Raw genomic sequence first — 17863 nt, forward strand, 5'->3', positions numbered from 1 at the left:
CAATTAAGATGATTATAGCAATGTAGGGCTATATTCATTCAAAATGGAAGTCAAAATAATGTGCAACTATACGTAGACTTGTGCACTATGATGTACTACAATCCCATCATTTGGTCACAAATAATTATATTCAGTAAAAGTTATTGAAGAATTCCACGTCATTTCGAGCTTTTAATGAAAAGTACATAATTCTCTCGATTTGGTACTGGCATATGCAAAGGATAATGATATCCCCCCCTACTTTTTGAAAGAGGTAAGTCAAGTGCTCTTTCATTATTCCAGAATAGTGAAAGTACTTAGAATTTTCCTTATTTCTTCTTGATATCGTTGTCCACACGTGACGTCACAAGGTTTCACAGTCTTCTCATCCAGTGATGGTGGTATATTGAAACCTTAAAAATTCATAACTTTTGAACGGATTGTCCAATTTTTCTCAATCTTAGCTGATGTGCTCTACTAAAACATTCCTGTTATTCCGTCAGCCCACATACATATTTAGATTTAATGCTTTTTTAGGTTCAAATAAACAGAGTTTACTATAATCACATTTTAAAGATTTCCCATCAGACATTTTGGAAGTGATTCAACCCAACTTTTTCAGTGCTCACCCATACAGACTCTAACTCTTCTTTGGATTTAGTTTTCGTAATAGTGTTGACCGAAACGTTGAGAAAATTACACGACAAGTGGTGACTGCTTGACAAGAGTTATTTGAAAACAATTCAAGGGGGAAACCTTATTATACAGTCGTGAAGGTGAAAAGTATGGATCCCTGGGGTCACGGAGATCGCTGAGAGCAATCTTCCCATTCAAAGTACCGCTGTATTGGTTGCGCCGTTTCGTGTTTTGGAATATATCAGGAGTATAGTCATCGCTACAGGTAGGTGAGAGTGTCATCAAAAGGAAGTTATGGAATTCGGAACTTGGAGATGTTCTATGGAAATATTCACTGTCGATCGCAGTAAGACAATAATTATTACATAACTGTCAAATTATCAATCCTAGACAATATTCTTCAGCAACCAAAAGTCCCTCTTACGAAGGTTACTATTGCTAAATCATTACAAAGAAGTGGAGTTGAGGATATGATTTCTTCTCCTTGAATTTATGCAGCGTTATGTAAAACAGAAAACTCCGTAAAGATTGGAGCATTGGTGTTTAATCATTTTCATTTTTTTTTTTTTGGGGGGGGGGTCTAAATAGCAGTTTTCTTGTCATGGCCGTTTATTCCACTCTGCACATGGCAGTCAACTTGTGCATGGTGGAGACTGTGTCTCTCTTTAATATCGCTCCTTATTTTTAGTATGGCTTGTATCAAGTCATCTATGTTTATCAACTTCACAGGGGAAGGATACGTTGGAGACCCAGGAATCTCGTGGTATCATCCGAGGGAGCTAACACGTCCTCTATACCCCTCCTCCTCCTCCTCTATTCACCCTCGATCCCCCGATAGTGGTCGATCTAGAGTTTATTACCCCTTGTAGGAGATTTCTGATTAGCGGGAATTCCAGGTGCTGTTGTTTGTGTCTCCAAAGGGGGGCGGTTTCTATGTGCCCCGATGGCGTGTCAGGAAGGGTGTACACGCGTTTATACGCACAATTACATGCATGTTATTATACACTCACACACATACACACGCACATCGGCACGTATTATATAAGATAAATAGCATCATATAAAGAAAAAAAAAGATGAATAATACATAATCTCGAGTATTACACATCATAGTACATTATACATGTAAGTTGATGACACCAATTCAACAAATCACAAATCCCTATACAACATTTTGCATACACACAAGTCTATATTCTCCACTTGTTTATTTTTGAATAGAAATCTATCTATAGCAGAATTTTTTAAAACAAAAACAATTTTCTGCATCTCAAAAACGGTATGTGCTTATTCTATGGTATGTGGCGCCAACGTTTTGTAATACAAGTCACTGAAAATGATTGCACATGAAATGTTATTATTTTCATTTTATTCGGAATTTTAAAGAAAACTACCATAATAAAGAAAAAGTAATACAAAGGTGTTTTAAAAATCAGGCGTCCCTTGATGTATGTGCTTTCCTGCGGTGTCGGGCGGGAAAAAAAAACAGTCAAGAATAATATTATCATTATTGCTCTTGTGCCTTTCCAGTCAACTCAAGGAAACATATTATCAGGGAATATCATCATCACATCAGGGAAAAGTGACTGGATATTACACACACACACACACACACACACACACACACACACACACACACACACACACACACACACACACACACACACACAAACACACATACAGAAATCTCCAGAAGTCATCAACAATATACAACTGTTTGATGACAACAGTCGGCCGAAATAAACGAAAGGAAAAAAATCAATATCGTGTTGATTGCATTTTCTTTGTAATAAATTTACACACTTTTAATTCAATGTGATATATTGACATGATAAAGGAAAACATGTTGAGTGTTCCTTTTTTCATTCATTCTCTTGGGACTGTTAACCATTTTCTTGGTAAAAGACCCAACTGCGGTTGGAAGCAAACTTTGAAGTCTATAGGGAAGCATCCCACAATTTTCCCCAGGGCCCTTCTCAATATCTATTAGTTGGATTGATGTCAGGAATGCCGTCAAGCTGACACCGCTTCTCTGAGTACAATTCCGCCTCTGTAGTCGAAAGAAGTATACTTTCTTTCTAATCTCTTTGATGGTAACTCTTTTTTAACAATGATAAACAACACACAGTAGCTCATTTTGACGCAATTCAAAGATTTCTTGTCAGATTCAGATTATGATATGTTCTCTCTGTGCCCAAACCACTTCGGCATTTCTTTTTCCGCGGGGGCTGGAGTCACCACCATTTTGATAATGCCCTTCTATTCCTTTCGATATTAACTGTTCTCAGAAAAGTCATGTTTACCTCAACCGTCAGAGAATAGTTTCGGCTATTATGCCTTTGCAAACGTCCGTTGCTATAAGCAATACTGTTCGTCATCACTTGGACAATTTTGGACACGCACCGTTGCAGATTGATGGCGAAAATGTGTCTCGTTGTTGACGGGCTCTGCTCCTCCTAGAAGCCTTCCTTCGTCCTGACAGATTGTATCAATTATTATGGCGCCATTTTTAGCAGCGCGCTTTTTCCGCCGCGGAAGCTCTCCGAGCAAGCCCTCACCTTGACTACAGCGTGTGGTGTCCACGTCTTAGAAATTTAAGACAGGCGCCGACTCATTTGTGTACATTTAACAAGCACACACACACACACACACACACACACACACACACACACACACACATACACACATACATACATTTATCTGAATACAGTGTATCACGATGCGGAATTAGAGGTTTGTAGGTATTGTGGTATATACATATAAGGACTGAAATATCGAGAGGCGAATTTCTCTCAACGAAGTAACTTAGAATAGCACACAATCCTGTCCTTAAACTATCTTGATGTCAAACAAGTGTGAAAAACATTTGTTTGTTTGTTTCTTTGTTTGTTTGTTTCTTTGTTTTTGATTGATGCTTTAGTCGGGGTTTAAAGGAAAAAGAAGTCAGGTGTCAATTTGTTCCTTCATTTCAAAATAGCTCCTCCCTACATTCGTGATTGTTACACATGGCATGTACAAGGCAAATATTTTCTATAACTGTCTTGTACTGAAGGTAAATTGTACTTGATACTTGATAGAGCATTCACTTTAGTAGCTCACTCATGAAGCTTTACTGGGATGTTTGCATATCGAACTTGTTTAAATCAATGATATGTATCTATATACGATTTGTATCTATTTATCTATTTTTCGATTGATAAAAGAATGTGCATTTCTACCCATAGGAAACTTTTTTTTCTTCTCACTATACTCAAAGGCTCTAACATGTCTACGGTATTATGGTCTCATGTGAAACATAAAAAAGGCTCATCACAAAATTTGCAGTTGTAACAAAGGTCGAATTAGAAATAACGATTAATCCTTACACATCAATACACACACACACACACACACACACACACACACACACACACACACACACACACACATTTCCTTTTAATAGCAACAAGAAAAATGTACAAGACTGTGTAATGTACAATGATGCGGGCGCTATTTCTCAAGTTCTTCTCTCAACATCGTTACGCAAATTCAAAAAAATAATAATTTCAATGCATTTCATTTGTCAGCCATTTTGTAGGTAATTCCATTGGCATGGTGTAATGAACACACACGATGTTCCAGATACCCTTTTTTTCCATTTAAAAAGTATGACCATGTAGGGGTCACTATGAAGACGTCTGATCTCGGTCGTTGCCCGGATGCGGAAATGCCACCCCGAAGGCATTCGTTTCGGAATGCCGATTTTCTGACGACTTCGGTGAGAGAAGATGGTGGCGAGGAACGTTCGTCCTGATGACCCCAGTTAGGAAGGACACTCTCTTCAAATCATACACACACAGACACACACACACACATACGGCGGTGTACACATGCGTATTTACAGGGGCATCAGCGAATCGCCTGCTTATTTCTGCCAGGAAATCGCATGTCATGCGCTGTCGCAAAAATCACGACTGCCCTTTTCCTTTTCCCCTTCGTTCGCGCTCCCGAGAAGCCCCGCACCCCGTCGCCACCTGTGACCATCAGTTCGTTCAACCCTCTCTCTCGCCCCTCACTCGAAATTTGTTCGGCGATACGAACGTGTGAGATCGCAGCAACGAAGGCATCTTCTCGAAGAGTGACCGATTACCGATCGGCTACCATTTGCCAAATAAAATTTAATCAGACAGAACGAGGTCAGTGTAACTTTTTTTTCCAAAATAAAACCAACATCATACAACTTGAAAACGTTGCTGTTTGTATTTTCCTTCCAGCGTTTGTAATCAACAGTGTTGTTCATAAAATTTCTTCTCGTTTTGTAACTCCGCTCCTTTAGAAATCTTGCGGTGACGAGACTGAAACATAATGTCAATTGCACTTCAAAATCGATGGATGATTCGTGCAAATTCAGTGCAAGGAAGAACGTAAGAATAAGATTAAATTATATATATATATATATATATATATATATATATATATATATATATATATATATATATATTTAAAGTTTTACAATGTATCTCTTAAAGAAACAGTCATCCCTAGCTCCCCTGCCCCTTTTCTAGGTTGTTTTTTTTCTTACTCCGATGTAAGTTTTCATGTTTCCAACTTCGGTTTGGAAATTAAGAAAGTGACCTCTCATGTTAATCCAAAAAGGAAACTGCCAGATGCTTCTGTTACTTTAGAAAACAGAGAGCAGAGTTGAATTAATAGAATGATGACCGTTTCTTAACAGTTTATACGGAATAAGAAAAATGTCAAATTTCTAAATTTCATGCTGATGATTTCACGAAATGCAGTTATCGGTCACAGTCGCAGTATGAAAATTAAATCAGGAGATTATGTCACCTTTACGTTACATAACGCGTTATCGGTTAATCCTTCAATATGCTGTCAAAGACTTTCTCTTTTTAAATGTACTTAATCAAACCTGGAGGACTGCCAGACAGACTGAGAGTGACAACTCCTTTCGACCTCCTACAGCCAGTCCTAGAGAAGTGGAGAGGGTTGTGTATGAGAGCACCGAAGTACTAGTGGACAGGACATTGGACACTAAATTAACCAGGAGATCCGAGATTCAACTCATCGATACATATACGCCCTTCTTGAACAACATGCTGTACCCATTTTTACCCCTCTTGACCCACAAGTACAGAATGGGTAAAGGACCCTACATTGCACTGGCGTAACAACAATGACCTTATTGCCCTCTGCCATGGAGGACATGTACTTGCGCTGAAGAAGCTACCCTGGGTAAATAAGACCATAATATCACGTGGAACCCAATCACGTTGTAAGTTTGATTTTTTTCTATCCATGTCATTGGCTGGTCACACAGTGGTCCCTGCTGTGACGTGACGGGTGCACCTATCGTTCACGCTCAGCGTCGCGTTATCTTCGAGTTCCGAGAGCAAATATTGTTTCGACCCACATAGCAATGATGCTCGCGCAGAGGGAAGACTGTAACGAAAGGTGCTATCATTTGGAAAACACCGTAGAGAGTTGACGACAGGAGTCGTTAACAGGGACATGAATGAGGGAGACACGGGGATTAAGAAAAACATCACCGACTTCCATGTGGAAGTCTCTGATGATCATCTCCAGCAACAACAACAAAGAAAGAAAAAAGAAGAAAAAGATAGAAAAGCGTATACTGCTTGGCGAAGCAACGGTGAGGTGAAACACTCTCACCGTTAGCTTGCGATGAAGAATCAGTAGGCTTTCGACAGGAGGCTCTGCCTCGCGTTCAGAGCGTAAATTTGGTGAAAATGTACATCTATAAGTATTGATCTTTTTGTTTCTTTGTTTCTTCTTGTGTGTATATATGTGTTGTGTGTGTGTGTGTGACGGTGTTTGCATTTTACGCGTTATTTTTCGCATTCATGTTTCGCCAAAGCCTTTCCCCGTTAAAATCGCAAAGAGTCCACGGCCAGATTAGTTTGTTAGTCTGTTTCTTAGGATAAAATTATAATTACCCCAGCGGGGGTAACCTGTTGTTATATTTTTGTATTTGTCTCTTATTCATTCGATGGATAAGTGAAAAGTGTTTGACTGATGTCATAGTTTCTCAATAGATGACATGCTCTTTTGAATTTCAATTCAATTCATTGCAATTCAATTTATTCACCATCATTTTACGAGTACAATAAAAATACACACAAAAATACATAATGGGGCATGAGTATACTCCAGTTTGGCTCCTTCCGTACGAATCAAATTTATATCTTTAAAGATATATAATCTTTGTTCTCGTGTGGAGTAGAGGAGGAAATGCCGAAACAAAATGAGATGGTGTATAGGAAAATAAAAGAAATCAATTTAAACATCCCTATCAGCATTTTTTTTTTCATTTCTGAAGTCCAAACTCCTAAGCATTTCATTCTTCACTTTCAATAATGACTATCAGCATCTGATCAGAATCGGCGGATGGCAAAACTCGCGCCCTTTTCTTGGCATGGGTCTGCAATCGTCTGCGTAGCTAGGAAACAGCCAGATTCTCGTTTCCGGCACCCGTCTATGTATAGCCACATCGTACGGTCACCCTTGAAGTATTAACCTGAACAAATTTAAAGAAAAAAAAATGAGAACAAATCAAAGTAAAAAAAGAATCAAACTAGCATTAAACACAAGAACAAAACAAAAAAGGAAAAAGTGAGAAAAATGAAGCAAGCCAGTACAGATAACATCAAAAAATCAGTGTTATTTTCTGCAATCAGTGATCGCTAGTGATCCCTGGCATGCCTGGTGTGCTGCTAATGAGCCATTGGCATTGGCGGAATTAAGACCTTTCCGTTATTTATCTCATTTACTGCAATCAGTGAGTGTAAGCAGGACACATTACTTTTCATTTGCAGTTTACCAGCAATTCAAAGAATTAAAAATCGACTGCCCTTTGTTAGAGAAATGGGGAAATAAGTGAAGCAGTAAATAAGATACGAGTATATCGGCAGAAGATGTAACTTTCTGACCTTCTGACCCTTAAAAGGGGAAAATCCCGTCCAAATATATGTTAGTCTGATAAGAAAGAGTAAAATATTACGAGTTTAACTGTATAATTTTGATCGAAATCGGATGAAAAATAAGGAATTTATGGCATTTTGAAGCTTCGCTATTTTTTGGGGGAACAGTTCCTGTACAGTCAATATGAATATGCAAATGACAAAGTGAGCATGTCATACCCTCACAACTTACCATATAGTTTGTACATAGAATTTTGAAATTTCCAGTTTTTTCGTTCAAACGCAATTATGCCCGAGGCTCCAATCCTCGTATATCTAACTGATCACTATTCTGAAGTTATTCAACCAGGAATAACATCATGTTTGAGACTTCAATTACAGAAACATTGAATTTTCGTCATTTTTTTTTTGTGGTACACAATCAATGGAAAATTGTGAGGGTATGACATGGTTAGCTCACTCATTTGCACATTCATATCCACTGTACAAGAACTGCTATTGCAGAAATTAGCAAACCTTCAAAATGTCATAACTTCTTTATTTTTTATCCGATTTCAGTCAAACTTTTACCGTTGAACTCATAAGATTTTACTCTTTTTTATCAAACTAACTTATATTTGGACTGGATTTCCTCTTTAAGCGATTTGGCTATACACGTATGGGCATCTCTGAAATACATTGGCAAGTCCGCGGACCGCAATGGTCAGAAAATACTGTGGCTGAGATGTCGCCTATGTGTGCCATTCATTACTTCCTTTTCCGATGTTTCAGTTGTTTGGTTCTAAGGCGCCACATAATCTCATCTCGTGAAGAGAACCATGTTTCACGTTTTTGCTCAGAATAAATGTGGGACTATACTACTCATCTTCCGCAACGTTCTTCCCACTAAACTGCTATAGTATACCATCATATCCATTCTTCAGAATACCAGCAGCTTATTGGTCGGTTATAGGATCTCAAACATGTCTACAACTCTACTAAGAACCATCCAATCAGTGACGCGCACTTGCACAACTGTAGCTATGTCTTGAACTGCCGAGAAATCCTGAATAATCGTATATACACGGCACTCGTAAAGATAAGTTTAAGTTATCTTGACGTGGCGTTGTGTGTACACTATTGTACATACGGCCACGAAGACATAGTGTACAGAGACATTCTGTGTATTGCAAAATGCTGAAAGTAATTTGGTACTGTAGTAGGTTTTCATGCAGTCAAATTATTAATTCATTTAATGAGGAATTGAGAAAATAGAACAATTATGGTTGGTTAATAACAGACTAGTGTTGAATATAACAAAAAAAGAACGAAATATGTTATTCACTAAGAAAATGATGTATCGTCTTGGACACTAATCTTTCCCAAAAGTATTCTGATTACGATATAAATTGAGTATATGAATATAAGAATGACCCAAGTCCATGGAAGACCATTTCGAGTAAACTAAAAAAAAAACTTCATATCTTTTTTATTTGTCCAATGATATTCTATTCAATTGTGATGGGAAGGCAACATTGTATATACAAATTAGAACATATATTATTATGACAATTAACATTTAAATTAATTGTGGAGAGGCCATTTTGTGTGGTGGACTTGGGTCGTTCTTTGATTCATATACATGATATTCTGCTATAGAGATGAGAGAAGGACGAGAGAGGGCGCTATAATATGAATATAAGAATGACCCAAGTCCTTCATTCTTCTATTGATATAAGATTTAACTCATTCATTTCAGGCACTTCCGGGGGTAATTAGGATTTATCATTTATACACAAGATGAGTCCATGCATAAGCTACAATTTCCCATGTCAAACTGAATTTGGCCAAAAATTGGACTTGGGTCGTTCTTACATTCAGGTCTTCAATTATGTTTTGATATTTCCTCGTACGACTGAAAGTAACGTAGCTCGGTCTAATTGTTCTATTTTATGAAAAGGTTATATGTATTACAGAAAAAATAAGTAGTTCGATCGTTTTGAATGCCCGTTTTATACACCAATGCCCATACATTGCTAATTTTTCGTGAATTACACTTATCAAATGCATACGAAATCAATCTGTCAAACACAGCGGAGTTGTAGTGGCGAGTTATCATGGTTATGGTGAGTTGTGGAGAGTTGCGTTGCACTCGCAATAACTCGCGTCAAGCTCTTCATGTAACTCGGAATAACGCGCGACTCGGCTCGGCGTACCTCGCCACAACTCTGCTTGAAGTCGCGAGCAAGTCCTCACATGTTCAAAAATTTTACCAACTCATTCAACTCGTTGCAACTCGTCCTAAACTCCTAGTACACTCGCATTACTCGTAACAAGCTCGAGACGCAAACTATACAACTCGTTATTACTCGCCTCCTTCAAATTTATGAATGCTTAAGGTGGTGAATTATAGCCAGTTATAGGAGTTCACCTCGAGCTTGTTACGAGTAATGTGAGTGTATTACGAGTTTTAAGTACGAGTTGCAACGAGTTGCAAATTTTTGGACATGTTACACGCGAGTTTACGCGAGTTAAATCTCGTGCTCGCTCGCCATCACTCGAGACTACAACTCGGCTGAGTGGGAATGTACCATAAGGTTGGATATTCCGCAGTAGAGTAATCCCTATGCAATTGGGAGAGTGGGGGGGGGGGGGGGGGGCTACCAGATTATTTGAAACAGTAGTTCTGAGCTCTTTGTGGCGGTATTTCCCTGCGAATAAGTACGTGTGAGAGGTGGTATTATAATATAAATGTGTGTATGTGCGTGTGTGTGTATGTATATGTGCGTGCGTGACAAAGTTTAAGCGTAAACTGCAGAGGGTTTTGCCTTGTCTCGTTCTTTCTTTTGTTGGTAATTGTGTAACTGGATCAGGATTAAGGGAACGGGTATGGGTTGGGAGTTGGAGACAAAAAATTGTCATTTTGTTCATGGTGTACATGCGTATTCCACTGGAAATATAAAAGATAATGAAACCTGAGAGTCGAGACGGCTACAAGAGCGCACTCCTGCAATGACTCTACCCTCGTCGTGCTATCGACATACTTGAAACCCAACATCAGATCACAGAAATGCTTCAAGATAATCACTGAAAACACCACACAAGATTAGATTTCTTCCAAACTTTATTGATAATGAAGGCCGATAGAAGGCCAAAGTTTCCATGATACAAAGAAATACATCGATATAGAAACTGTATTTGTTCTATGTACAAAATAATCCCTGTACTCTATTTGTATACCTATATACAATGCCAGAACCCAGCAAGCATAAAAGGTTGTAAGTCATCCATCGTACACGATAATCATGTTGTCTATGCTTTATTTTTTTCTATACTCGTCCGAAGACATATTAATAATGTGAGAGTTTTTTCCCAGCCCTGAAAGATTACCCGAAAATTGATGGTGAGGCTGATGCGGGAAAGGGCTGATGTTGAAAAGAAATTATGAGATATGATGCAGTTCAGCGAAAATTGTCTCGCGATGCATTGCTGATAAACCCGCAGCCCTTTGAATCATTGGTTAGTTTCATGATTATCTATTCAAGTAGATTGTGCGTCTTCTGATTTCGCGCGGTCAAGTCAACAATGCAGACCATCTTTTGGCAGTCTTTACGAAATTTATGGATTACCGGGCACTGATTGTGCTGGGATTTGAGCGACCGTCATATCACGGCTACACGCACTCATTCGCTCAAAGGGCAAATTTCGCGTGCAGTAAGGAGTAGGTCGCGACAGCGCCTTGAGTAAAGGCTAAGATCTGAGCGGAAAGAACCGTAGAGTGAAGCAATTACTTGTCATAGGCAAAAGAAAAAAAGAAAGAAAAAGAAGAGCATGAGAGAAAAAATACGAAAAAAAAGGATGAACCTAGAGGGACAGTTCCTGGATTAACGTGCACTTCCTGAAACAAGTAACCCTTGGACAACTACCCTTCAACAGCTAACCTTCTGACAACTACCCAGTGACTGACAATTCCCCCTGGAAAATACCCTCTTGAGACATCATCAAGGCTAATTCTTTACTTGAGGTATACTTGTACTGGGATGACTGTCCAAGAAATATACTCGTCTTCCGTTTCAAATGCACGATCCAGTCTGTAGCTCTGACAGTATAAGAAGATGGGGACAGGTTGTTCAGTTTTTCTGGTCTACTTCAGCAGAAGTATTCATTCAGTCCACGGAGGTTGTTGATCATCCTATCATTAGAACACACTAGATGAAACAGAACAGAGATTTAATCTCAAGCTAAAACATAGTGGCTGCTAGATATCTTTAAGCCCGTCTGAGAGATTAAGTGGATAACCTCTGGTCAACAAATTACAGTTCTTACACTGTTGGGGTTTCTTTTATGGCGAGTTCCTCATTCCGTTGAAGTCAAGGATCAACTACCTCCTTACTGTGTCCAATAATGTTTTGGTAAGCCTTGATGTGAGGTTAACCCTTTGTGAGCTTTGAGTGGTGATTAGCACAGAAAACCCCATAGCATTGTACACACTGTCCAAAGTCCCTGGCACTGAGAGGGTTAAGCGTATAACCTGTCATCACCTTGGGCTACTGTTCACATGTCATCCCCTGCCCCCACCATGACAGAAGCACTCCGTTTTTGTACATGACTTTCACTCATATGCCATTTCCCTATCAGACTGCCTTGTGGGGGTTTCTGCACTGTATTTTCACTATACACAATGCTGGCACAGTAAGCATTGGCAGAAGAATCTCCCTCTCCCCAACCCCCTGCCTCCACCCCACCCATACCTCCCCCCCCCCCCCCCCAAAAAAAAAAAGAGCAAAAAAAGAAGAGAGAGTGAGGGGAGGAAAAGGAGAGATATAAAAAGAACAGAAAACTTGATGTCTTTACTCTAAGCAGACTCTTATCATATGTCACATTGGATACAGGGTTTGCACTGTTGTTTAGCATGCTCTAATCAAAAATTAAAAACAAAAAACTTACATCCTCTACACAGACAATATTTGCTCGTGTGGCACTGAAGAATACAAAACCCACTGAAGACATTCTCTCTTATGCAGATGAAGATGCCGTAAAGCAATGACTGTCCCCCTATTCAGACGCATGTCATTTTATACCAAAACTCGATAACGAAACGACGTATAAAGTATCATCGTATAGCCGACAGACCGTTCAGACACTAATTTCGACCGTTCTGGGAAACGTCGTATAGATGTGCAGTTTCCCACTGCACATGCTGTTATAGTCATGAGTGACAGCTGTGGGGTCACCTTTCGTGTGCGCTCCCTTAAACCCCGCCCAGTTATACCGTTCTATGGTCGCCATACGTTCAGATGCACACGGAATGCTGATTCGTTATCGAATTCTAGTTCGAAACGATGCTCTGACCATCGTTTCGCTATACGTCGTTTCGTTATACGTCGTTTCGTTATATGTCGTTTCGTTAGTCAGCGTTCAGACGTATAAATTCATTGTATAGCTATACCGTTTTGGTATAACTATACCGTTCTAGTATAATTTTTTTGCGTCTGAATGCCCTGTGTATCTAGACAGAGATACAGAGTGGAAGCCAAACAATAAAAACAACAAAACATAATCGGCATGTGTGGGTGTGTGTGTGTGTGTGTGTGAGGTTGTGCAAGTAAAAAATCCTGCCTAGAATGAAAAAAAAAAGCACAAAAAAAACCCATTCAATTTCTGGAAGTTATTTGCACAAATATACTTACTGACATTCAAAAAAATATGTATAACAAAATAACCAATCCAGCCTTATATGATGGAACAATTCATGACAAATGCACAATATGGCATTTGAGCCATTACATATACTACCACCATTACGGTATAAGGGCAGACTCTGTGTAAACATGGACTTAAAATATACAATATCTTGTATGCTTATACGAGTATTCCCAATGCATCGCTGTACACAGTCATATGGAGATGGATAATTTCTTCGCATACACATAATATTTCCCTGAATACACAGAAAATTTTCTTCAATCATTCATCAGCAACAGCATAAGAATTCAAATCATGTTTGGACTTCTAGATATGTATATTGTCGCACAGATCACTTATACAAATGAAGTTGCATACTGGTACACACATAAATCTTGCACTTAACACTGTGATATGGTGACGCCTCTGCTTCACACAATGCATTGTACAGCTTTACTGTTTACATCGCATTGGGGTCTCTTCGCGGGAGGCATGAATAACTTTGGGCATTAGAGGTAAAACATAGTTCTCAAAAAGGCTCAAAATGCATCATTTACCATTTGGAATATGCTTGCAAAACATCGAAAGGGTCTACCAAGAAACTTGTCTGGATGATGTGATTTGACAGGACAATCAGTTATTTTGGAGAATTTTGAGAGCAGAAGTGTGAAATCATAAAAGTCGGAGTATCGGACTTTCATTCCGGAAGCCCCTCCCCCTTCAGTAGTGAAAAGGTAGAACGTTACTAGTATGTGATGACCAATTAATTGTGTCCTAGAAGTAGTATGGAATCATATGCAGTTAACAAGTTGCAATGGAATGATATATTGTAATTGATGTAATCCACTCTAAAACATCACATAGTAACCATGACTGGGAATGCTCTGGTATTGCAACGTACCTCTTTGGGTAATATTTCACATTTTCATCATTACCCAACTGAAATCATGTTATCAGTGTTATTCCACACATTTCTTACACATGTCTCCATTCTAGAGTAAATTTCAACAGTTTCTGCAGGCCTATGAGAACTATGTTTTACCTTTAAATGTCAGGTCCCCTCAGAGGGGTACATTAAAAAGAAAGATGAAGAAGAGCCAAGAATTAAGAGCTGAAGATTTGATTACCTACAAACCCTGCCTTCCTTTTAACCCATTGAGGATGAGTCCCGAGTGTACTTGGGCGAATGTCTATGGGAATTGTGTGTTGCAGCAAAATCAGCCTGTCCCAAACGGGTTAAAGGGGTAGGGCAGGAACAACTTCACCATTAATACAAAACATCACCATGAGAACTGTACCAGAAGTCAGCCGGCTAACAGCATCTCCCCCCATGCTCCAAAGAGACACTATTGCCTGACAGAGATGAACGTTATGACATGTGAATATGCCGTTAAGACAGACAAGCACACAACCGAAAATTGGCCGATGTAGCATGCACATACCAGTCAGTATCTTGTAGCAGTGTAACAAGAGCCATTGTTCTGTACAGACAGAAATTATGGTCTTTTTTTTTTCTTTCCAGCAAAGATTACGCAGATAAATGATATAACTTCTGACACATCACTTTTCCACCTTCCACACAAATATCAATTGTCTTCCAATATCTGACATGACCTGGATCATTAGTCAACACTATACAGCGAGATAACTCAGAAAGTTCAATGCAGATGAAGAAGTAATGACCTGAGGAAAGTAAAGAGATGCCACTTAAACTTCATAAACTCCCCTTCCCACAGCTAAACCCCCATCATCCCTTTGGATAATACAAGGGGACCACAAATTCATCCAAGAAGTCTACACTATTTTGCAGGCTTACATTGCAGATATTATCAGAAAGCCTCGCCCACCAAGAGAACATTAATATCACATACATTCATGATTTGGCGGCATGTCAACACACATGTTGAGTTGAGGCAAAAAAAGTAGCTGTACAAAAATTAAATATGCGCATATACTGTCGATACTTTTACTTGTAACTGTGAACAAAAATAAGGTCTCTTTATCCAAAATACACAAAGTATGCACACACACACAGGTCTCCATGGTTACTGTAAGGATACAGGTACCTCCCATACTGCATGGACGTAGGAAAAAATGCTTCAAGTAAATCTGTTCATCGAAAGCTGTTAAGAATATCCTTAACCACTCTGAAACATAAATCAAAGACATGCACATGCTTCTATGTTTCTAGCAGTTGCAATAGTCAAACCGTCTTTTTTTTTTCCACTTTTAATTTTTTTTTGGATTAAATATATGCGTCCTTACTAGTCTTTGTCCTCACTCTGACATATCACATGACAATGATCCCCCAGACATCAGCCAATCAAAGGTGTCCCTTCAATCACATGATTCCACATGGTCCTTTCCTGCAGCGCTTGCTTACGAAACAAAAACTTTGGCAGCATATGCCACATGATGATCAACACACAGTGTATCTCTTCAATGCAAACATGGTCAAACTCCTCACAACAATGCCTTCAGAATGTTCAGACGAGCATTTACCATCAAGCACATTGGAGAGAAAAATCATACCATATAAAGCAGGCAGCACAAGAAAAAAAAGAAAACAACTCTCCCAAACTTTGACCAAATCAGAGACTGATCTTGCATCACTTAAATAGCTTTCTGAATAAACTGTTTGGCCAGCCATTTTTTTTTTTTTTTCAGAAGAAAATTTTTGATGATAGAATAGGCTTTTAATCTGTCTCTGGGCAAGTTGACACCTTGAAAACAAAGAAAACTCATCCATTTACAAAAGTTGAGCTCTACAGTGTATGGCCGTTGTAACAATAGAAAAGAGACAGCCTTCATACTTGTGCAAGTATAGCTATAGTCAAATAGATGATCATTGTGATGGTTACTTTGAAATAAAAGACTAAAACCAAGAATACCACATTAAAACACAAGGTGTGGGACTAGGACCTGCATCATGCACATTGTACACTACTTTGAGGGACACTGCTTTGCATGTCTCATTTTCCCATCAATTTGTGCATTGTTTGTGGATCATTCCATGAAGTTGGTCATTCATACTATCATACTGGGGGGGGGGGGGGGGGGCGGGGGAGGATCAGAGACATTCATTATTGTCCATGATTACGATTGACCGTGTAAATCAGTATGGCTGCTACCCAAAGTGAGAAGGACAAGGAGGCGGGTATCTACAGAAGACCCCTGCGCAGCTCTGGAAGAGTCATATTATAATGGCAAAGTAAAAATGTGCTTATACTGTGCACGTGTGAGTGTGTGGTATTACAGTGCATCATTCTGTGTGACTACCCATGCATTAAACAAACAAGCTCTTCGGTTCATCATGTTAACTGCTCTTTTCTTTTTTTTTCCACACAAGCATGTCCAATTGAGGGTAATCCAGGGTAGACTACTGCTTCATCCATGGTTACAATATACCCTAGAACGGGTTCAAGAAAACTGCACATATATCCCTCTATTAACCGACCACACGACAGGCCTGCCAACCTAAAACACAGAAATGATGAGAATTTGGAGCACAATTTGCAAAAATTGGAAAGTTTCATCACTCTACGATGCATTACTTTTAGCAAATGTTTACAAATACAGGACATAAATAAAGCTCATTCCTTTTCTGGATATAAGGTATGTTCCTACAATATCAGAATGGTTGACAGGTACGATATCTGTGTTACAGCATCATAAACCGGAACTATGTTTTTGTATCCTGCTGCCTATAATGAATAACAGAGACACAAGCTTTTTTCATACGCCTCAAAGTCTCAGTGTGAACACACCCTGCCTGCCTGCAATATGAACAAGCCTAGAGTTTTCCTGTCTTGGGGGAGAGATAGTCACATGGTCGACACATTCCTCACCCTCCTGTATGGTAGATGAAGGTATTGCTCTCCCTACATTCAAGCCTCCGTAATTCACACATTACTTATCAAAGATAGGAGGAAAGAGTACAGATGGTGCCTGTTTTAATCAGAAGCCGAGAGAGAGAGGAATACACGGTATGGGGTCACCTCATCGGCACTAAAGTATGTATTCCCTTGTACACGTAGCACCAAAAACAGAGACACACACATGTAAAAAATGATAAATATTTCTTATCAAACATGGATGAATCATGTCAGCAAAACTGAAAGTTTTCAGATTTTGTCTATCAAACAGAACCATGGAAAAAAACAATAATCAAACAGATACTTTTCTGCATCCTTTTGCCACACATCAGAGTTAAGAGAAAGCTCTTCTTGTTTGTCATATGAGAAATCAGGGGATGTAGTTGAGTCAGATGATCAACATCTGATTGTGGATTTCGAATCATTCCATGGACTTTTCACGCTCCACATCCGGTGTTGAGAGATCCCCCTCCGGCACGTGGATATTCGTGGCAACCGACTTCTTGCGACGCTGTCTTCCCATCCCATTCACAGAGTATGGAAGTCCTTCAAGAGTGTCTGGCGTCTCTTTTCTCCAACATCCATCTGATTCTCAAGATCCTGTGGGTCGCATGGAAAGAGAGAAAAATATTCTTAGGAATACAAAATAGCATTGTTTGGTATGTTCCAGAGAGCTTTGCTTTCAGTTTACAAGCAAGGTATAGAAATTTCTAAACAAGTACAGGATGATTCCGATACAATAAACAGGATCAAAAAGAAATTTCCTCACAA

This window comes from Diadema antillarum, unplaced genomic scaffold, assembly GCF_040938485.1.
Source record: "Diadema antillarum isolate AM-2024a unplaced genomic scaffold, OU_Dant_1.0 seq00000900_RagTag, whole genome shotgun sequence".
NCBI classification, from domain to species: domain Eukaryota; kingdom Metazoa; phylum Echinodermata; class Echinoidea; order Diadematoida; family Diadematidae; genus Diadema; species Diadema antillarum.